Source organism: Aotus nancymaae, unplaced genomic scaffold, assembly GCF_030222135.1.
Source record: "Aotus nancymaae isolate 86718 unplaced genomic scaffold, 86718_ANA_hifiasm-v0.15.2.pri h1tg000019l, whole genome shotgun sequence".
NCBI lineage: Eukaryota > Metazoa > Chordata > Mammalia > Primates > Aotidae > Aotus > Aotus nancymaae.
The window spans coordinates 29,492,971-29,516,534 of NW_026988431.1; the positions used below are offsets into that span (position 1 = coordinate 29,492,971).

General features: G+C 44.6%; 1 protein-coding gene across 1 annotated transcript in view; it reads right to left on the reverse strand.

Annotated features, from left to right (window-relative positions):
* RYK (receptor like tyrosine kinase) overlaps positions 1-22,552 on the reverse strand; it is a 137,266-nt gene extending 114,714 nt beyond the window's left edge. The window contains exons 1-2 of the mRNA XM_064378708.1: positions 22,314-22,552; positions 17,065-17,195 (exon numbers count right to left, since the gene is read on the reverse strand). The gene's annotated coding sequence lies outside the window, so the exon portion shown is untranslated. The remainder of the gene's footprint in view (positions 1-17,064; positions 17,196-22,313) is intronic.
* Between the last annotated feature and the right edge of the window lie 1,012 nt (positions 22,553-23,564).

Sequence of the window (23,564 nt, forward strand, 5' to 3'; positions counted from 1 at the left end):
AACAACGAAAAAAACACACACACACAAAAAAAGGGCCAGTGTGGTGGCTCACCCCTGTAATCCCAGCACTTTGGGAGGCCTAGGCTGGTAGATCACTTGAGGTCAGGAGTTAGAGACTGGCCTGGGCAACATGGTAAAACCCTGTCTCTACTAAAAACACAAAAATTAGCCAGGCGTGATGGCGCACGCCTGTACTCCCAGCTACTTGGGAGGCTGGGGTATGAGAATTCCTTGAACCCAGGAGGCAGAGGTTGCAGTGAGCTGAGATTGCACCACTGCACTCCAGGCTGAGTGACATCACGAGACCCTGCCTCAAAAATAAAATAAAATAAGGATTTTAGCAGTTGGACTTCATTCTGTGTCCTCTAAAGAAGACCTGATGGAAAAGAGGTTATTCAGATGGGCTATTTCCAATCCTGTCTATTCTTCAGAAACACTAAGGGTTCAAGAGAACTAAATAAAAATTCTATTTCAGGCCCAACCCAGTCCTCACATGACCCATGATACTTTTGGACAAACTTCACTTTTATTTGTTTATTTATTTGGCTTAAGGAATTGCAGGAAGTCTTATACTTCCTACTTTTTGGAAAAATAAATGGCATAATTCTAAACTAAGTTTCATTTGGATTACAGATTTAAATGTCAAAAAACCAAATCATAGAAGACAAAGGGAAGAAAATAGAAGCAAATATTAATCAAATTTCGGAACAGGGAATATATTTGCAAGCTTTGAAGTGAAAACCAAAAAGGAAGAAACCACAAAAGAAAAGACTGACAAATTTGGGTAAACACAAATTTAAAACTTCTTCACTACAGCAAAAACAATGAAAATAAAATAACCAAAATGAAAAAGCAAAGAGACCAGAATGAGTATGGTAAGGGGTAGATGCAATGCTGCTGTTACCACAGACAGAAAACTAACATCTTTGTTACATAAAGAACTTATAAAAATTGGTTTAAGAAATTAAGGCTTGAGTAAGTAAGTAAGCCAACATCTGTGCTCACAAATCACACAAGTGGAAACATTGTTATAAACAAATGTGGCAAAAGATTAAAGCCTGCTATAATCACATAAATACAAATTAAAGAAAAAATATGATTTTTGCTTATCAGAATGGCAAAATCTAAAATAATCACTCCCAATCTTGGTGACAGCACAAGGAACAGCTATGATAGACTGCTTATTCACCATGCAAATCTTGGAAAGCACTCTGCCAACTTGATTAAGCCATACAAATATTTTTATACTTTGAGCCAGTTATTTCACATCTGGGAATTTATCCTAGGGAAATAATCTAAAAGAAGGAAGAAACTCTTCTTGTTGATGTCATTGAGTATTACTGATAGCTCAGAGAGTTTTTAATGGTCTGGCTGTAGGTCTGCAATGCTTCTAGCAGGTCTGAGATCAGGGAGTGGAGAGGGAGGCAAAATTGGTGCCTGCCTTGCCCAGGAAATCATCGTGCCATTTGGCCTGGTTCAGGTGCTTGGAGCTGGCTCATATTCGATCTCTTCGTCTTGTGTAAGCCAGGGCTGATTTGAGTTCTGCAAGCTCTGGGAGGTGGAATGGGTGAGTAGATAGTAATCTATCTCTGAAGAGACCCCATACCTCTGGGGAAGGTATGACTCCCCTCTCCTTCCGCACAATTGTGGCTGGGAAGAGACATTAAGTTTTTACAGAATAACTATATGCCCTCTGCCTCTCCTAGGCCTCTGGAAACTGTGTGGAGTCATGTGACTGATTCTGGTCAATGAACTGAGTGAAAGTGACAGCCTTCACTTCTGGCCTGATGCCTTTAAGCACCAGTGTGTGTCCCTTCATCTCTCTCTTTTCCTGTTCCGAAGGACTGACCAGATGATGCAACCACACTTCAGAAAAGCCTCCATCAACCCGGATCTCTGAGACACTGAATTGCAGAGCCCCTCCCAATTCATTTTTGAAATGTAACATGAGCAAGAAGTAAAGTTCTACTCTGTGTGACAGATTTTGGGGCTGTTTGCTACCAAAGCAAAGAGCAGACAGCCCCAAAATCTGTCACACAGAGTAGAACTTTACTTCTTGCTCATGGTGGCTGGATTGAGTGGACGAGGGCGAGAAGGAGAGGAGAGCCTAGAGGCCCTGAGGAAGGCAGATCTCTGTAAGGACTCTGGCTTTGTCAGCACTTTGAGCAAAGACAGGAAGCTACTGGCAGATTTTGAGCAGAGGAATGATATGAGCTAATTTGTATTTTATTTATTTCTTGAGACTCAGTTTTGCTCTCTTGCCCAGGCTGGAGTGCACTGGCGTGATCTTGGCTCACTGCAATCTCTGTCTCCTGGGTTCAAGTGATTCTCCTGCCTCAGCCTCTCAAGTAGCTGGAATTACAGGCGCCCACCACCACATCCAGCTAATTTTTGTGTTTTTAGTAGAGATGGGGTTTCACTATGTTGGCAAGGCTGGTCTTGAACTCCTGACCTCAGGTGATCTACCTGCCTTGGCCTCCCAAAGTGCTGGGATTACAGGTGTGAGCCACTGCACCCGACCTGATTTGTATTTTAAAAGGATGACTCTGGTTGCTGAAGAATAGGGTTACCAGAGTCAGCAAATAAAACTACATGGTGTCAAGGTGAATTTCAGACAAATGCATACTTTTTTTTAGTATAAGTATAGCCCTTGCAATATACGTGATATATTTATGCTAAAAAGGAGAAATATTGAGGGCAAAAAGGTGAAAGCAGGAAGATCAGCTGGGGGTATTGCAATAAACCAGGTGAGAGATGAAGACAGTTCAGACCTGGGAGGTAGATGGCAGGTGGCAAGAAGTGGTTGAATTTTGGATATAGGAGATCAAGAGTGTAATATCTCTCTCTCTCTCTCTCTCTCTCTCTCTCTCTCTCTCTCTCTCTCTCTCTCTCTCTCTCTCTCAAGTATTTTGTGTGAACCAGTTTGATTCATCTTACCACCAAAAATAGAGGAAAACAGTGGTGGTCAATGGGGAGGATGTGGGTGTGGGCCCTCTGGCATATGAGAAGGATGTGGGTTACACCGCAAGTTTCATATCATGTTAGAGAATCCATGAGAATAGAATTAGTCACTCGAAGGTAGAAAAATGCCCAAGGTCAGGTGACAGCCCAGACAGAGCTCCTCTCCTACTCACTCAGGGTCATGGGGATCAGCCCCTGGGAAGTAGCGGCAAAAACTCTGGCTGTGACACTTTCTTTTTGGTGTTCTTGTCTTTAGCTGGGTGCCAACAGACATCTCCTTGCTGGAGGAAGAGTAAGAAAAAGGCTGTTGAGAGAATGGTGACTTGTGACTGGATTTTTGCATTTAAACCTCTTTTGTTCTGAGCCAATGTGCTGAAAATTCTTAGAGGGCAGAATCAACATCTTACAGGTTGCTGGAGTCGAAGAGAGGTAGGAGCTCTTGTAGGAATGTGCTAAGTGCCAGCAGGTGTGCTGCTCACAAGCCAAATCCAGACATTATCACCCCTTTTTCAAGGATGAGAGATTGATGCAGAAAGTTCTGGCAATCTTCTCAGGGTTACTCTGGAGAACTTTGATTTCCCATCACTATCACTTGTCTAAGTCAAACAAACATCCCTTTAGTGATAAAGACCTGAGAACCTGAAAGAAGATAAGAAAGCTGTATAGTTTTTATTCTATGAAGAGTTTAAGATCAAGTGTTTGGTCAAAAGAGACCCACAAAAACATAATCCTTACCAGCTGGCTTCCCTCCCTGCATGCCCCCTGCCTCATCCATTCAATTGTTTAGCAAAAATGTATTGAGCACATTTTATATAGCAGGTTCTACACTAGGCCAGTACACTAGTGACCAAAAGATGAACTGTGAAGTTGAGGTTGGAAGAAAGAATAAACCAGGCTAAGGGTGAGGGGTGAGGAAGATGTTCCAGAAGGAAAGCTTGTGCAAATGTCCTGTGGCAGGAGGGAGGGTAGATGATGCCAGGGGATGAGTGGGGAACAGAAGGGAGTCAGGCAGATGCAAGAAAGCTATGTGAGAGTGTCTGGCAGGTCATATTAATGATTTTAATTTTCATCCCATGTGCAAGGGGATGCTATGGAAATTCTTTAAGTAAGACAATGACAGGATCAGATATACATTTTGAAAAGATAAAATCCCAATGTCTTATATAAAAAATCCTGATTCCACCAAAAAACTGTTAGAAATAAGAACTAAGTTCAGTAAAGTTGCAGGATATAAAAGTAACATGAAAATAGTAGTATTTTAATACACAAACAACAAACTATTCAAAAAAAATCAAGAAAACAATCTCATTTACAATAGGTACAAAAAATATTTAGAAATCAGTTTAAACAAGGAGATAAAACACTTGTACACTGAAAACTATAAAACAATGAAAGAAATTGAAGGCACAAATAAATGGAAAGATATCTTGTGTTCATGGATTGGAAGAATTAATATTGTTAAAATGTCCAAAATGATCTATAGATTCAATGCAATCCCTACAAAAATTCCAATGACATTTTTCACAGAACTAGAAAAAAAAATTTCTAAAATTTGTGTAGAACCACAAAAGACCCCAAATAGCCAAAGCAATCTTGAGCTAAAAGAACAAGGCTGGAAGCCTTCTTCTTTTAAGAAGAAGCTTCTTTTCAAGCTGACTTCAAAATATTCTACAAAGCTATAGTAATCAAAACAGCATGGTACTGGCATGCGAACAGACACATAGACCAATGGAACAGATTAGAGAGCTCAGAAACAAATCTACAGATTTATGATCAATTGATTTTTGACAAAGATCAAATAATGAGGAAAGGACAGTCTTTTTAGTAAATAGTGCTGGGGCAACTGCGTATCCGCAAGGAGAAGAATGCAATTAGACTCTTATCTCACACCATATGCAAAAATCAACTCAAAATGGATTAAAGATTTAAATGTAAGACCTGAAACAGTAAAACTACTGAAGAAAACATAGAATATGAGATCTATGACGTTGGTCTGGGCAATAATTTTTTGGATATAACTCCAAAGCATAGGCAACAACAACAATAGACACATAGGAATACACCAAACTAAAAAGCCTCTGCACAGCCAAGGAAACAGCCAGCAGAGTGAAGAAACAATTTACAGAATTGGAGACAATATTTGCAAACCATACATCTAATAAGAGGTTAATATTCAAAATATATAAGGAACTCAAATAACTCAGTGAGAAAACAAACAAGCAAAGGATTTGAATAGACATTTCTCAAAAGAAGACATACAAATGGGCAACATGTATATGAAAAAAGGTGCTCAACATCACTAATCATCAGAGAAATGCAAATTAAAACCACGATGAGATATCACTGGCTATGATCAAAAGAACAAAAGATAACAAGGGTTGGGGAGGATGTCGAGTAAAGGAAACACTTGCTCATGGATGGTGGGAATGTAAATTAGTGTAGCCATTATGGAAAACAGTATGGAGGTTCCTCAAATCTTCCAAATATAACCACTATCAGATCCAGCAATCCCACTACTGTGTATATACTCAAAGGAAACAAATCAGTATGCTGGAGAGATATCTGTACTCCCATGTTTATTGCAGCACTATTCACAACAGGCAAAATTTGGAAGCAATCTAAGTGTCCATCAATAGATGAATGGATAAAGAAAAAGTGATATATATATATATATATATATGTATGTATATATGTCCCAAAAAATTGTAACCAAATGAAAATAGAAAAATGACCTTGCTAATATGCAATTTAAAAAAATAAAAACAAAAACAGAAAGCCCAAGTGTCTATCACTAGAGGACTGGTTAGACCAATTAGACTATACCCATATGGGGAATACCAGGTATCTGTTCAAAAGAATGAATATAACCTAATAGCATGATCTCTAAGAAATATTGTTTTAAAAATATAAGGTACAGAACAGTGCGTACTATATACTATCATTTGTACAGGAAATGCATGTATATAAATACCCATTTCTCATTATTTGCAGTAGTTATAGGCTAAGAGCTGCTCAGAACATTGAATTAGTGAATACTGAAACATCTTCTCCTGAGAGAAATACAGGGTTACGTTTCTATGACCCTCTGGTCACAACACCTTTGTAAACCCATCAATACATCACCATGTTTAATGTGTGTATTATTGATCCAATACATTTAATATATAAATTATTCACTTAATAAATATTAAAACGTATTGTTGATTCATTGACAATATGTTTGAACTCATTGCCAACACTGAACTCATGGCCACCAGCACCATAACTCATACCTGAATGAAGCTCATCTAACATTTTCTCCTAAGGCGTATCACAGCTTTCTTGTGCTTAGGAATGCTATACAACATTTCAGCACTATGCTTGGGGACCATTTTAAACAGAAAAGTAATCAACAAAAAGTACAAAAATGTGAAACATGTGGTGCTAAACAGACCACAGAAAGGACAGTAGTTTATAGTATGAGAGCCGAACCAAGAAAGCAGAGCATTGCCTGATTCGACTTCAGTTGGTACCATGTACATTGGGTGACTCAAATTTTTTCCCAGCTCTACACATGTCTGCAAATGGCTGTGAGTACTGGTTTCGGGGTTACAAATAAAGTTTAGTGATTAGGCGAATTTGCAAATGCAGAATCTGTGAATAATGAAGATTAACTCTTTTTTTCCTGGAAATAATCTCAAAGTTAAACATAACTTGCAAAAATAAAAGTAGTACAAGAATACTCATTAAACCCTTTGTCCAGATTCACCTACTGTTAACATTTTGCCCCATTTGCTTTCTCTTTTGTGTCCTTCTTCCTCTTCCAATGTACGCACGCACACACACACACACACACGCACACTTTTTTTCTTGAACTACATGAGGGTAAGTTGTATACATCAGGGCTCTTTACCTCTAAATAAGTCAGTATGTATTTCAAAAAAAAAAAAAGACAAAAACAAACAAACAAACAAACAAAAAGGATAGTCCTAATACAACCATAGTAGACTTATGAACTTGTGTAAAATTTTATGTACCCCCCCCTTCAACTTTGGTAAATTTAACATGGATGGAATACTTTAATCTACCATTTCCCTTAATTCGAGAACACATCCATAACCTATCTTGTCTTTTGTGATATTGATTACTGATGCTTTCAGATAATACCACTATCCCCCCAACACATGCTTTAAAAAAAGAATATTCCTCATTTTGGGTTTTTCTAATACTTCCTCATGGTTAGATTAAGGTTATCCATTCTCCCCTGGAATACTACATAGGCGTTGATGTAAAATCTATTTGCTTTAAAACACATGGAGTATCTATGAAGAAAGAAAGGCAAAGAAACTTGTAACAGGGATTGTCTTCAGGGAAGACAGTTGGGAACCTGGAGGAGGGAAGAGAGAAGGAGAGCTATTTTTCACTGTGTACCCTTATATATCCATAGAATTATGAACTGTGTATGTATAGTACTTACTCAAAAAACAAAATTTTAAAACATTTTGTAAGGTAGGTGAGACTGGCATTATTGCCCCCATTTTCCACACGGAGAACGGCTCCAGGAATAAATGTGAAGCAGAAAGAGCTGCACTCCAGGCCTATGACCCCATGGCCTATGTAATGCCTGCTGTCACTCAGACTGCTCCTCTGAAACTGGCTGTGTGCAAGTTAGAGTGAGTGCTCAGAGGAGGGGAGAGTGAAAGTGGGGGTGTCAGGGAAGGCTTCCTGGGAGAGGAGAGCCTGAACTAAGTGTAGAAAGATGAGAAGTTAGTCATATGTCCAAGGGTTATAGGAATAAGGACGGTATGAGGGCAGGAACAGGAAGAATGGTATTTCAGATAGAAAGTGCTTTGGATCCAAGGATAGCAGGTGTGCAATGTGCATGCCCCATTCAGATCTGCAAGGAAGATTAGTATCTTCTTTACCAGCCCCGCACTATTGTGTAGTGGGGAAGCCGAGGGTTGCCTTCAACAATAGACATGTCTTTTCTCCTTGCAGTCTTGGAATTGAACTCCCTCGTGTGGCTGCTTTCCATAAACTCTTAGAAAAATTCAGTGTCTCCAAGTTCTGTCTTTCTGAGCTCTGTCTGATCTCCTTTCTTCTCCCCAAGATGCCTTCTGTGTATCTAGGTAAAGGACGGCCCTTACTGTATCCCTGAAGTTGGGTGGTGGTGAAAGGGCCTTCATATACCTGGGTCCTCTGGCCCTCTGCTGTGCTCACTGAAAAGAGGCACATCTGCTCCTGGCAGTGGACCTGAGAGGTATGACTGTTCCATGAGGCATCCTGGGATAATGTGCTGTCAAGTTGGCTACATCATTTGCAGGGCCCTATGCAAAATAATAAAAATGAAGAATCCCTCGTTTAAAAGGCAGGAAAAAAGTGCCACTAAAGATCCTAAAATATAAAACATTTTCCTTTCTTCTGGTGTTTCTCTCTTCATTCGTTGTGGTGTTTTCTTTTTTTGTTGTTGAGATGGAGTCTTGCTCTGTCGCCTCCTGGAGGCTGGAGTGCAGTGGCACAATATTGGCTCACTACAACCTCTACCTCCTGTATTCAAGTGATTCTCCTGCTTCAGCCTCCCAAGTAGCTAGGATTACAGGTGCCCACGACCACACCTGGCTAATTTTTGTATTTTTAGAAGATACGGGGTTTCACCATCTTGGCCAGGCTGGTCTTGAACTCCTAACCTCAAGTGATCCGCCTACCTTGGCCTCCCAAAGTGCTAGGATTACAGGCATGAGCCACCACACCTGGTTTTTTGTGGTGTTGTCTATTTGCTATTTAATGTCATTTTATTTTTTTGAGATGGAATCTTGCTCTGTCGCCAAGGCTGGAGTGCAATGGCACAATCTGGGCTCACTGCAACCTCTGCCTCCTGGGTTTAAGTGATTCTCCTGCCTCAGCCTCCTGAGTAGCTGGGATTACAGGTATGTGCCACTATGCCTGACTAATTTTTGTATTTTTAATAGAGACGGGGTTTCACCATGTTGGTCAGGCTGGTCTCAAACTCCTGACCTCGTGATCTGCCCACCTCAGCCTACCAAAGTGCGGGGATTACAGGCGTGAGCCACTGCGCCTGGCCTATTTAATGCCATTCTAAATAAAGAAAAATTAAAATTTTATATGATTAGTAGGAATTTTACTAAAATCAAGTGTGGGCCCTTCTGAGCATGGGGCCTATGCAGTTGGGCAGGTCTATGAAGCTGGCCCTGTGCGGTGGATCCTCAGCTGGAGCAGCCAATTGGCACTTCTGGCCATCCCTGGGACTCCGCCACTCCACAGACCCTCTCAGCAACGGAGACAGTTATCCTTTGATATCTATTCCTCCAATTAACACCCAATTTGTAGCTGAAGACTACACATCACCACTTCTTTTCCAGCTGGGTATTGTCAGCTGACTAAGTTTTAACCAATAGGGTATAAGTAGATAAGTGTGTACAGTTTCTGGGAAGGTTCTTTCCTAAGAGGTGGCGAGGGGATGACCTCCTCTGCTTACCTCTTTGTGGGGACTGGATGTGGTGGACATAATGGCAGCACCCCAAGGAACCAGTTTGGACGAGGGCCACACTTAGGAATGGAGGAGAGGAAAGCTCAGACACGCAAAGTTCTCTCACACTTTACCAGCCCTGGATGGGCCGCCTCCAGGATTTTACATGAGAAAATAAATCTATGTGTTATGTTCTAAGCCACTATTAAACTGTATGTTTTTGGGCTCCTGTAAAACCAAACCTAAACCTATCTGATAAATCACCTTTGTGTCCCCTTGTACAGGACATAGTAAATTCTGGATCCTCTACACCACTTGGAGGCCACGGGGAGCCAGAAATGGGACCTCTGACTCAAATATCCTGCTACACAGCTGCCTCCAAGTGTGGTTGCAGAGCCAATTTCTGCGCCATATCTGAAGTGTTCTCCTGTGGAGTTTGTCTCAGACCAGAAGCCAGCAAATTATGGCCCATGGGCTGCCTACCTATGTTGTAGATAAAAGTGTTACTGAAACACAGTCCTGCGCCTTCATTTAGTATTGTATGTGGCTGCTTTTGAGCTGTAACAGCAGAATTGGGTAGCTGTGAGATATTTACTATTTGGCCCTTTAAGACACAGTTTGCTGACTCCTGTCTTAGCAGATTTCCCCTTCTAAGAATGCCGCTAGCTTCCCCACAACCCATCTAACCCTGAGAGTCTCATCACCAGCTTCCACAACCTCCATCTCCACACAATTTTTCAATTATTCAGGTTTGACTTTCCCAAGACCATGCTGGCCAGTATTGAACAACAGGCTCCTCTATGAGAGGAAAAACAAAAAGCCCTGATGTATATACTGTGTAAATGTTCTGAGTATGGCTAATTTCAGGCTAACAACAGCATGTTGTTTCAAGCTAACATCATGTTGTTAGCTTGAAATTAACCATAGTAGGAATGATTGGGAAGTGATGAAGACACTCAGCTCTAAGGGGCAGTAAGACACAGCTCCCATACTTCACTAGAGCCAGATCCTTCACATCAGGGCCTGAGTTCTTCTCAATTCTGCATTGAATGGAACCCTAAAATCTAATCAACCAGGCCTGGATTTTGATGTGTGTATGGATGGTCTCCAACTTATAGTTGTTCTAACTTACCATTTTTCAACTTTATATGGTGTGAAAGTGATATATATGCAGTAGAAATCATACTTTGGATTTTGAATTTTGATCTTTTCCAGGGTTAGCAACATGTTATATAATACTCTCTTGCCATGCTGGGCAGCTCCCAGTCAGCCATGTGGTCAGGAGGGTAAACAACTGATACTCTACAGTGTTCTGTGTGCCCAACTGCAGGCTAATGTAAGGAATCTGAGCACGTTTAAGGAAGGCTGAGCTACGATCTTCAGTAGGTTCAGTGTATTCAACACTTTCTGACGGACAATATTTTCAGTTTGGGATAGGTCTATCAGGATGTTGACCCCATCAAAAGTTGAGAAGCATCTATACTGATGGCAGCTAAATGAATTTAGAGAATGTAGCCTCCTGAATGTCAGCACTATTTTTCCCTTTACTTTGTCAATGTTTATAATATTTACATTCTGTTCTGTTCATTTTGTTATGTTTGTTTACAGATTGGTCATATAAATGACATTATTATAACCTACAGTTATGATGTTATATTGTATAATTATTTGCTGCAGGATCAAGTAGCATGACTGCAGCTCTGAAGAAGAAAATGATCTTCCGTTATTAAGTATCTGCAGGCCAAAGGAGAATGTCCCATGTATCAAAATGTAAACTAATAAACTAGCTCATTTTGTTCCAGGTTTATATTTCTTCTCATACTCAAATTGTATTTTTCCTTTTTTATTTTTATTTTTATTTTTTGAGACACAGTCTTGCTCTGTTGCCAGGCTGGAGCATGCAGTGGTGCGATCTTGGCTCACTGCAACCTCCAACTCCCTGATTCAAGCTATTCTCCTGCCTTAGCCTCCTGAGTAGCTGGTATCACAGGCGCCTGTCACCATGACCAGCTAATTTTTGTATTTTTAGTAGAGACGGATTTTCACCACGTTGGCCAGTATAGTCTTGATCTCCTGACCTTGTGATCTCCCTGCCTTGGCCTCCCAAAGTGCTGGGATTACAGGTGTGAGCCACTGCGCCCAGCCAAGATTCTATTTCTTAACAATATTACTTACTGTTTTTGGAATTACTTGGTTTTAGTGAGATATTTTCTTGAGTAATTTCTTCATATGCAGTGCATGAGTAGTAAATTTTCTGACTCCCTGAATTTCAGAAAATGTCTTTATTTTTTCACTTTGGGTGGTAACTTGTCTGGCTATGGAATTCCAGATTCAAATTAATTTTCTTTCAAAACTTGGAAGATACTGTCTTTGTCTCATAGCATCTAATTGATGTGAAATCTGATGTCAAGCTGAAACTCATTCTTTATATGTACCTGTTTTTTTTTCTTTCTGGAAACTTATATGATTTTCTCTTTATCCTTTAAGTTCTGAAATTTTACCCAAGTGTATTTAAATGTGATATTTCTTTACTCATCCTTATTGCTCTCAGTGGGTCCCTTAAAACAACACACAAACAAAACAAAATACTTATTTGGCTTATTACCAAAAAATATTGCCAAGCAAACAAAAATGTCTCACAATATCACTGGCCAGATAACTCCAACTGATACTTTTAAAGCATAAAATAAGCCAGGTGCGGTGGTTCACGCCCACAATCCAAGCACTTTGGGAGGCTAAGGTAGGAGGATTGCTTGAGCCCAGGAGTTTGAGAACAGCCTGGGCAACATAGGGAGACCCCATCTCTACAAAAAATAAACAAAAACTAGCTGGGCATGGTGGTGCATGCCTGTGGTCCCAGCTACTGGGGAGGCAGAGGTAGGAGAATTGCTTGAGCCAGGGAGGTCAAGGCTGCAGTGAGACAAGATTGTGCCACTGCACTCCAGCCTGGGCAACAGAACAAGACCCTTAATTTAAAAAATTAAGCATAGCTGGACACAGTGGCTCATGCCTGTAATCCCAGCACTTTGGGAGGCTGAGGTGGGTGGATCACCTGAGGTCAGGAGTTCGAGACTAGCCTGGCCAACATAGTGAAACCCCATCCCTACTAAAAACACAAAAAATCAGCTAGGCATGGTGGTGGGTACCTATAATCCCAGCTACTAGGGAGGCTGAGGCAGGAGAATCGCTAGAACCTGGGAGGCAGAGGTTGCTGTGAGCCAAGATTGCGCCTTTGCACTCCAGCCTGGGAAACAAGAGCGAAACTCTGTCTCAAAAAAAAGAAAAAAAAAAGAAAAAGAAAAAGAAAAAAAAATTAAGCATAAAATAATACAATATCATGCAAAGAGTGAAACAGTTCCACGCAGTATAAAATGAAAAGTACAGCTCAATTCCTGTCCCTGAAGATCACCATCCTCACTGGTTCTTTGGGTGTCACTCAGGAAAAAATGCTTATACTGGTACATAATGTTCATTTTTATAAACATACACATCACATGAACTTACCATCTCCTGGAGAGTTCTAGGGGTCAGCACACACAGTCATGTTTCCCTCATTCCACTCTATGCATGAACCGAAATGGACCTAACTAGAACCTTGTGGATGGACATTTAGATCATTTCAAAATATGCCAACAAACAATGCTGCAGGAAACATCTTTGAATGATTATGATGCAGAATTTTTCTCAGCCACTGCCAACCAGGGACCTCCACAGCTGGCAATGCACCCCTACCCCCAGACCCTGTCTGACCCTCACTCAGGCTTCAAGCCTGCCACTGGGGGTGCCCCGCCTACTTGGTCTACCTGTGTTATAGCTTGTATCCACGTTCGGCGGTTCCCAACCTCTCGTCCCATGTCCAAGAGGAATTAGGATATGCTGACAAATGAAGGGTGAGAATGGGTGGAGAAGAAATTTATCGAGCAACAGAACAGCTCTCAGCAGAGAGGTGACGTAGTGGGTAGTCCACCACCCCGCAGTTGGGTGATTTCTCTCTCCATGTGGCTGGGTCCAGGGCTTTTTATGGACTCCGAATGGGGAGTGTGTGCTGGCTGGTTTGTGAGTATGTAAAAAAGGTTAAAGCAAAGGTATCACTCAAAAGTGGGCACAACAGTATAGAAAACCAATTAGGAAAGGGTAGGTATATGTCAAATAGGTGGAGGGTGGAGATCAATCAGGAAAGCACGTCAAACAAAAAGATTCTCAATCTGGTCTGTGGATTTGACTTGTAGCTTGACTTTCAGGCTTTAAACTGTCTTTGGCTTGGAGGTGGGGTTTCACTGGAGACCCATCCCTATCTGTCTAGGCACTTGCCTGCCTCCTGCTGCTATCAATGACAGATATCTTGACATACTTTAATGAGTTTATTCAAGGGATAAATTCCTAATAGTGACAGTTCTGGAATAAAGAGAAAGAGCATTTTAAATTCTGATTTTTTTTCCTTGCCAATTTGCCTTGCACAAACTCGGCACCATTGCATTCTCAATAGCAGATTAATCAAAGTGCTGATTCCCCACTTACTTGTTAATAATGGGTATTTTCAAGGTTTCAAAGTTGTGCCCACCTGGATAGGTGAAAACATTGGTGTTTTAATATGCATTTTTTTTAGTCGTGTGTGTGTGTGTGTGTGTGTGTGTGTGGCTTACATTGTTCCTTATGTTTATTGGCCATTAGCGTTGTTATTTGTGTGTTTTTCTTGACTTCCCTATTCATATTATCACCTTTGATGGATCCTTTTCTCTGATCATCTGTGCCTCTCTTTGCCTCAGGAAAATGTCTTTTGGTTACTTCCTCAATTGTCTCCTTCCTTCTGTCTTCTCTGCCTCTTTCCTGGATCCAGACATCTGGGTCTAGAATTATCTTCATGTTATTTTTATTTTATCCAATGTTTTCCATCTGTCAGTCTTTACACTCTGCCCTAAAGGAGATGTTTTTCAACATTATCTCCCAGACATGCAGCTTTCTTTTCAAAAATTCTAGATTATTATTTTTGAAAATCAAAGTAGTATATGAGGATTGTTTTATAAGCAAAATATAGCTTATATAGTTCATAGTAAAAATAGCACTGTCCCACAATATCTTATTCCTAATCCTCCCCCTAAACTTTTTTTTTTTTTTAAGACAGAGTCTTGCTCTGTTGCTCAGGCCAGAGTGCAGTGGTGTGATCTTGGCTCACTGCACCTCTGCCTCCTGAGTTCAAGTGATTCTCCCGCCTCAGCCTCATGAGTAGCTGGGACCACAGGTGTACACCACTACGCCTGGCTAATTTTTGTATTTTTAGTAGAGACGGGATTTTACCATGTTGGCCAGGCTGGTCTCAAACTCCGACCTCAGGTGATCCAACCTCCTCAGCCTCCTAAAGTGCTGGGATTACAGGGGTGAGCCACCATGCCTGGCCTCCCTAAACTTTTGAACTATTATTTTCCTGGTATTTACTGCCATATTTCTCAACTCTAGATGTTATCTTTTGATGGCCTATCACGGAAGACAAAGATTTATTGACAACACCACCATCATGTCCCCACTGTCATTCTCTGCGTTCTGCTGTGATAGTTATGTCCCAACTTTTTGTTAAATTGTTACTCTTTTTTTTGGATAAACATGTGAGCTCAATTCATGGTTGAGTCAAAAAGTCCATTATGATTATGTCTCCTTTTATTTTTTCCTGGAGTTAATAATTGTTTATTTTTTATTTTTTGCTTAGTTTTTAATGTACCTTCTAAACCCTCCTAACGGAGCTGAAAAACACTTGAATTTGGAAGAGCCCTTGTCCACAGACTGGCTCCTTCCTTTGTTTTTCTCTTTCCTGAGGTACAAAGACAGAGCAAAGAAAGACAGATTAGAATGTCAGGCAGACAAGAAAAGCAGGAAAAAGGTGGAATGTTTCCAGGCTCCTGACAAGGAAAGGGGGAAAACAGATCCACAGGGATCTAGGGAGCTGGAGCTTTTGAAATCAGTTGTTTGACCTCAGGATGTCTCTACAGAAACAGCGTTTTCCATAGTGGGTGGTTCCCAGCCTGTCTCCCACCCCAACACACTCCTAAGCTGAACAGCTGTACAGGACCTTTCCAGAAAAGTTGTAAGACTGGGATGGGCACAGTGGCTCACGGCTGTAATCCCAGCACTTTGGGAAGCCGAGGCGGGCGAATTGCCTGAGGTCAGGAGTTTGAGAACAGCCTGGCCAACACGATGAAACCCAATCTTTACCAAAAATTCAAAAATTAGCAGGGCATGGTGGCGCACACCTGTAGTCCCAGCTACTCAGGAGGCTGGGGCAGGAGGATCACTTGAACCCAGGAGGTGAAGGCTGCAATGAGCAGAAATCACGCCACTGCACTCCAGCCTGGGTGACAGAGCGACTCCATCTCAAACAAACAAACAACAAACAAACAAAGTAGCAGTGTTGTTTTTCAAGTTTTCGAGAAAGTAGAAACATTGAAGCAGCAATAATTTTGCATTTACCTCGTATAGCAGTGCTGGAGGCAGAGAGAGTATTGATGCTTTCTGCTTGGTGAAGATAGCAGTGGGCCAAAGGCAAGCCCTCCATCCCCCTAGTGGGTGAATGTGGGTGAGATGGACAGGAGAGAAAAAGAATCCAAGGGGAGAAGGAGATTACGAGAAGGGAGAAGCCTCAACTGGGCAGAAGCCCTTCCCTGACCTTAATGCCCAGCCTTCTCCACCCCTCATTTTGTTAACCCTGCCCAGCACATAGTAGGTGTTCAATAAGTGATATAAGTAATAGTCTCTGTGAGGTCAGAGCACTTCTTAAGGGTGTGAGGATGGATATCCATAAGTCAGAAGCCTGTAATTTAGGGGTGGTTGGGAAGCACAGCAACTAATGTTTCATGTATTTTGATCTTTCAGCTCATCTGGGCAAACACGTAAAATCTTTGTATTGTGGAAGAACTGATCATCCCCTAAGGGCCCTATTGGGGGTTGGCAGATCTTGTGTACCTCTTCTGGGCCACCAGATCTTCTCTTTCTTCATCACCAAACCCAGGAAGGGGTCATATTCCTTTCTGTGGGTGGTGGAGAGAAGAAAGGTGGGGGAACACTCAGGGGTTGCTAGCTTTTAAGAGAACCACATTTTAGTTGATTGGAAGCCTAGTGATGAGCAGGGATGATCACAGAGGCCTCACCTCACACCTTGTCCTGGCTTCATCTGGACTGAGTGGACCCAAGTGTGTTCCAGAGAGCTGGGTGGTGGTGCACCTGCCGCGGGCCACCAGAGCACAGAAAGCTTTACTCTGCCCGGGCCTGGCTTTATGCATTTTCAATTATTCTGTCCTGGTGGCTCCAGGGAGTATAATTCTTAGTCCCCAGAATACCAGTCTAGACTAGCTCTGCTGTTTAACATTTGCCTCTATTTGAATGTCTTGTGATAGCTGTTTGTTAAATTTTGTTAACCTTGCCTTGCACATAGTAGGTGATCAATAAGTAACTATGAATTAATAAACTCTGATCCTTTCTCAGTGTCTAGCTCTGCAATGTGCCTGGAGAATAAGTGACAATCCTTCCCTGCTGTCACCACTCCTTCCCACTGGGATGTATGCTGAGCACCTTCCAGAGTCTCTGCATTTCCGCGGAGAGGTGCTTGTGCACACACATGCACACCTGCACACACACAGGCTCATACTCACCACACCTGTGCAGGACATGTTCAGTGCTCCTCTGTGTGTGTTAGCACAGGAACAGGAGAGCTCCTGTCCACAACCTCTCACCCTCTCTCCAGGATTGTGTCCAGAAGTATGCTCCAGTTGCCTTTCAGTATCTGCAGGCAAAAACATCAAGCATCATGACCAACATCACAGCACAAGTCCTTCCTATGTGCTGGGCACTGTTTACTGCTTTTCATTTACTTCTAGCAACAACCCTAAGAAGTAGGTCTGATTATCCGATTTTAATGCTCAAGACACTGTGACTCAGAGAAATTAATTTGCCTAAGATCACACAGATGAGCCTAGATACGGCCCCAGGCCTTTCCAACACATATCTGTATACATAATTACGCCACCATTCTTGAGCATCAAATGGAGTTCAGCAAATAGAGGAAGGAGCTGGGGTTCTGAGACACTACATGTCAGGGCCACCAGGCGCCGCTGTTTCTCCATGCTTGGGCCAGGAACACAGCCACTCCCCTACAGACCTCAGGAATGCAGCCCGAGTGTGTGGCCTTGGGAACACAAGGGAGTCCCACAAAATTCATACCCAATAGGGCCCACCTCACCTTGCTTCAGCACAGTCTTCAGCCCACCCTCACCCCCACAACTTGGCATGGGGGCATGGGAACATGGGGAGGTTGGCGGTTGCAGATACCAAAGTAGAAGTCTGAATTGGAACATGTGATTCTTCTGCTCTGTCAGAAATTCTTCCAGTTGTAGGGCCTGGCCACCTGATTTTCAGGGAAATGGCTAACTGCTGGGGCCCTTCTGAGAGCAGAAAGCTTCTCAGAGATGGGCTCCCGGGGTGAGAGGACCCTGCTTAGGTCAGTGGCCTCCAAATTGGGATATGTAAGATGATCTGTTGGGGTACAGAAAGAAAATAATAGAAACTTTATGTGTGTATTTATAATTTTAATCTAAAAATAAGAGCTGATGCAGTGGCATGGGTCTGTAGTCCCAGCTACTTGGGAAGCTGAGATGGGAGCATCACTTGAGCCCAGGAGTTTGAGGCCAGCCTGGGCAACATAGGGACACCCTATCTGTAAAATAAGTAAATAAATGAGAATGTGACTTCACTGTTTTTTGTTTGTTTGTTTGTTTTGTTTTTTTTGAGACAGAGTCTTATTCTGTCACCCAGGCTGATCGCACCAGGAGTGCAGTGGTGCAGTCTCGGCTCACTGCAACCCCCACCTCCCTGGCTCAAGCAATCCTCCCAGTCCAGTCTCCCAAGTAGCTGGGACTACAGATGCCTGCCATCACACCCGGCTAATTTTAATGTTTTATATTCAGATTGGTGCTGGTTCTGTCACTGGTTTGTATTTCAAATAGTCCTGAGTCAGCAAAGTATGTGTGGTGAACCGAGAGAAGAATGGGGGTGCCCTGACAGGAACAGGCCTTGGCACAGTTGGTCTGGCTCCTGCTGGATGGGATTTATGGTGGCTATACCAAACCTAAATAGATAACACATAACTGAACCAGAGTCATCCTCATGGAATTGACAAGTAGCTTCTAAGGATTCCTATGGAGAATCCAAGGTTTGACAGTAAAGTGATCAGTATCTGCACGTTTGAACCAGAGGAAGATGCCTGAGCTGCCGCTTCCGCTTCTTGTGGGAACTCTTAGCTGCCTTATGACACAAAAATGACATTCTAAATAGACCTTTGAAGGCACCCATCTTCCAAATTTAAACCTGCCAAAATTATTTGAAATTATATCTATTATCACTTACGATGAACCTTGCTATAATAACAATGAATCACTGTACTTTGATACAGTAACAGCTAGAGACAGAAGCACAGGCATACGGTGTGTCGGGGTACAGGCAAAACCCTATCTGGAGGTGGAGGCACAGATCAAAAGGCCACCGGAGTATGCTGCAGCCAACAGTTCAGCGTTCCTGTCTTTACCATTCTTGTTTTTTTTCTTTTTGAGATAGAGTTTCGCTCTTGTTGCCCAGGCTGGGGTGCAGTGGTGTGATCTCAGTTCACTGCAACCTCTGCCTCCTGGGTTCAAGAGATTCTCCTGCCTCAGCCTCCTGAGTAGCTGGGACTACCGGAGCTCCCCACCAAGCCCAGCTAATTTTTGTATTTTTTTTAGTAGAGATGGGGTTTCACCATGTTGACCAGGATGGCCTCCATCTCTTGACCTCGTGATCCACCTGCCTCGGCCTCCCAAAGTTCTGGGATTACAGAGGTGAGCCACGGCACCCGGCCACATCTTTACCATTCTTTGTTTGGAGCCAAGGAGCTGAGCTGCTGGGTTTGTGAAGACTGTTGCTGACATTGCTCAAGGGCTAGGCATTGGAACTATGACCCTTGGGGATTTTGGTTTCAATTTCAATTGAGGCATTTAAAGTCAGGTGGTTTTTGTTTTTGGTCTACTTTATGAGTCTCCAATTCATGTAACAGAAAGGAGGGGAGGAAGAGAAAAGGGAGGAGGAAGCGGGTTGGAGCCTTCCATTGTGTGGTGCTCTGTGGAGCTCCCTCGAGTGCGGACTTTGTGTGCATTTTCCCATCTTGCACAATGGAGGAGCCTCCTTCTGGATCCCTTTTCTTAAGTTCTTCCTTTCAGGGGTAGATTTTTCTCATGACATTTGTCTGAATCTTGACAGAAAGATGATTCTTATTTATTTTCTTTCTCTGAGACAGGGTTTCACTCTGTGAGTGCAGTGGTACGATCATGGCTCACTGCAGCCTTGACCTCCCTGGCTCAAGGGATCTTCCCACCTCAGCTTCCCAAGTAGCTGGGACCATAGGCACGTGCCACTATGCCTGGCTGATTTTTAATTTTTTAAATTTTTTTGTAGAGATGGGGTCTCACTATGTTGCCCAGGCTGTTCTTGAGCTCCTTGGCTAAAGTGATCTGTCCACCTCAGCCTCTCAAAGTGCTGAGATTACAGATTTGAGATAGTTAAATGAACTTTCTAAGAGGACTTCCTGAGAACAAACATAAGGTTGTCTGTATAAGTTCTTGTCAAAGCATCAGTATTCCTTAGGATGATTTAAGCATGTAGAGTCCTGGGCTTTGCTTATGGCCTCCCAGCTCAGACTCTATGAGCTCGCCCAGGAAAAGGGATTTCCAATAAGCCCCTCCCTGCACACCCCACAAACTAGGGATTTTGAGAAACATTATTCTGTATAATGACATTTTTGAAAACTCTAGTCTTTCAAAGAGTTTATTATTTGAGTTTATTTCTCTTACTATGGAATAGGGAAGGCCTGGTGGTCGTTTATTCATTTTCAGCACAAGGATGAAGTGAGGCTCCGAAGAGGTCAGCCATTCTTATGAGTATGCAGGAAAGGTAACGGGAGATGGGGCCGGTCCTCCCTTGGAACCAACCCCTCCCAGCCCAGTTCTGCTGCACACACTGGACACATGTGAGTGTGGGGAGTGATATGACACTTCAGTGAGGAGGGCCCTGAATTGAAGTAACTCCAAGACAAGGGGCTGAATTTCTGAGGCTAATTCATCCCCAAAACCAGATTCCTACCTGGGCCCAGTGGAAAATCACAATCCCACTCATCTTCAGAAAGGGACCTTAGAATGCAAGGCTTAAATGCTATTCAGTCTAACCACATGACTGGCCAAATCCCTGGAGGTTCTTTAGCAGAATATCAGCACAATGGCATGTTGGCTGCAGAATACTAAAAAGGACTCTAGGCTGGGTGCAGTAAGTAGCTCGAGCCTGTAGTCCCAGTTACTAGGAGGCTGAAGCAGGAAGATGGCTTGAGCCTGGGCATATGAGGCTGCAGTGAGCCAGGATAGCACCACTGTACTCTAGCTGGGTGTTAGAGGAAGACTCTGTAACACAGACACACACAAACACGGGACTCTAGAGTAGAGGCCAGAAAGTTCCTTCTCCTGGCAGAGCCTCCTCCCTGCCTCTGCTGCCCCTGGACTGAAGCTCCTTCCAGAAGGCCCACCCTGTCCTGCTCTGCCCTGGGCGGATCCAGCAACCCTTGTGGTCCTCAGATTGTACACTAGAGCTGCTTCTGCCTTGTCACTTAACACTCTGCACTAAATGGCCAGGCGTCTGCTTCCCCCAGGGGACAGTGAGTCTCTTGGAGGTAGGGGCTGGGTTCCGTAAGTCTCTGTAAAATGAATAGGCTCCTCACGGGGGCTTCTTTTGTGTCTGACTTAGTCATCATCACCTCAAGTACCCTCACACCCCACTGAGACAGAGCCGTGGCACTGCCATTTGATGAACTGCCAGGGTATTGCAAAATGTCTAGAATGGGGCCGGGCGTGGTGGCTCATGCCTGTAATCCCAGCACTTTGGGAGGCTGAGGCGGGTGGATCACGAGGTCAAGAGATCGAGACCATCCTGGTCAACATGGTGAAACCCCGTCTCTACTAAAAATACAAAAAATTAGCTGGGCATGGTGGCGCGTGCCTGTAATCCCAGCTACTCAGGAGGCTGAGGCAGGAGAACTGCCTGAACCCAGGAGGCGGAGGTTGCGGTGAGCCGAGATCGTGCCATTGCACTCCAGCGTGGGTAACAAGAGCGAAACTCCGTCTCCAAAAAAAAAAAATGTCTAGAATGTCCATCTCCTGTGTCACAGGGAAGAGACAGACCTTGAGCCTGGGCTGCAAACCTCAAATCAGGGCTGCATGGCCACTTGCCACCTGGTCACTCTGGGCCCACCTCCAGATATTGCAGGCAACACCCCTGCCAGGTAGGAAGGGGGCCCCTTTATTTTCCTGCTCTCAGAGGCTACGAAACCAGCCAAGCAAGGCAAGTCAGCCATCAGGCTCAGCCTGGCAGGCAGCGCTCCTGACTTCCCACCCTTCCTCCAGGCCAGGTGTCTGCCAATGAGAGCCTGGGTTCTGCTTTCCCGCCTTTCCTGGCAGCACAAACCACGCTCAGGATGGTGAGCAATGCAAGTTCCAGGCATGCGTTTCTGCATTGCTGGGTTCCCAGGTGTCACTTCATCCATAGGGTGAGTCCTCCACAGCTCTGTGGGCTGATACACATGCAAATTTCCCCACGCAAATACTGTTAGGCCGTGTGGCACCTTTCCCACTGAGAAAGCTCCCGTCAGCAAGCTGGGGAATGGGTGAAAGCCCATGCTGTGCACGCCCGGGGCGGCACGCACTGGCCGGGAGTCTGGGCAAGGCCCCCTGCGGGGACAAGCGGGCAGCACACACTCACGCCTCGAGTCCCTGCGGGACGACGAAGACTTCCGCAGGCCTGTGGTCTGGCTTTAGGGAAAAGCCCATTTGCTCACCTGATTTTCCACGTCGGCGCAGCTGTGCGTGTGCTGGTGTGTGCGATCCGAGTGGTTTCTATACTGTCGTGGAAACCCCCAGCCCAGTGGTTGTAGACTTTCTTGGGGCCTCGACTCTCCCCAGGATTGTAATCCTCACTACGGGGGAGCAGCGCTTTATCCGGCGGGGCGGGTGGACCCTCCTACAGACCTACTTTGGTCCATTTTCTCTCAGTTTCCAACCCAGAGCTACAGGGACAGGGGCGGGCTGCGTTTCCTTCGCTGAGCCCTCCGCAGCGCGGGCGGGCAGGGCCGAGGCCTGAGGCGCCTGCGCGGGAGCCGACCCCGGGCGACGGGAGCCGCGGCGGGAGCGCGGAGGGGTGCGGGCGTTAGAGAGAGCCAAGGCCGCGCCCGGGGGGACGAGGAAGCCTGGGGAGGAAGCCGCCCGGGGGCGGGGTGTTTTGTCACCAAGGCTCTGAGGGACCGTGAAAGCTTTTTACCTGTTTTCATTGGGAGCAAATAACAAAACTGAAAACGACGGAGGAGTGGGGCTGCAGCAATGGAGGCAGCAGTGTGGGGAGGCCTGACGCTTCCCGGTGGAGAGGGAGAGGGGACTCCCAGACCTAAAAGGCGCGCTGGTCACCGAGTGGGGCAGCCGCCAGGGGGCGCCCGCATGGGCTCGGGCTCGGGCTCTGGGCCCGGGAGGGGCAGTCAGCGGCGGGGAGCGCCCGGGAGGGGAGGGGTGGGGCGGGGCGGGGCGGGATCCGGGGCTGCGCTCTGGCCGCAGCGTGAGGAATGCGGCCTTTGGCTGGTCCCAGGCCGGCATTCCGGCCGGCGCAGGAATGTGAACAGTGTGTTCACTGCGCGCTCTGAGCGCAAAACTTGGTTCTCCTCCCCTTGGAGAACGCTGGCCCCCTCTGAGCTACCCCTCCGAGCCCCTGGCACGTCTGTCCGTCCGGGTGGAGGACAGGTCCCCGAGGGGGGACTCGCAGGAGGCACTGGACAGGGGGTGCAGCGGGAGGGAAGCCCGCAGGGGTGCACTCATGCGCTGAGAAAGCCTGGCCAGTAGCTGAAAGGGAAGATAGGACCTGCCCCTCTCCATCATCAGCCTCAAGGGGCACAGGGTTCAGATTTCAAAACGTGCCCATTTAGGGGGCATATTGTGAATGGCAAGACCTGGGGAGAGACGCGGAGGGGAAAAGCGGGCAATATAGTTTGCGATTAGGTGCTTTCTGACCGCCCAGGGAGTGACTGAATACCTAACAGCATTTG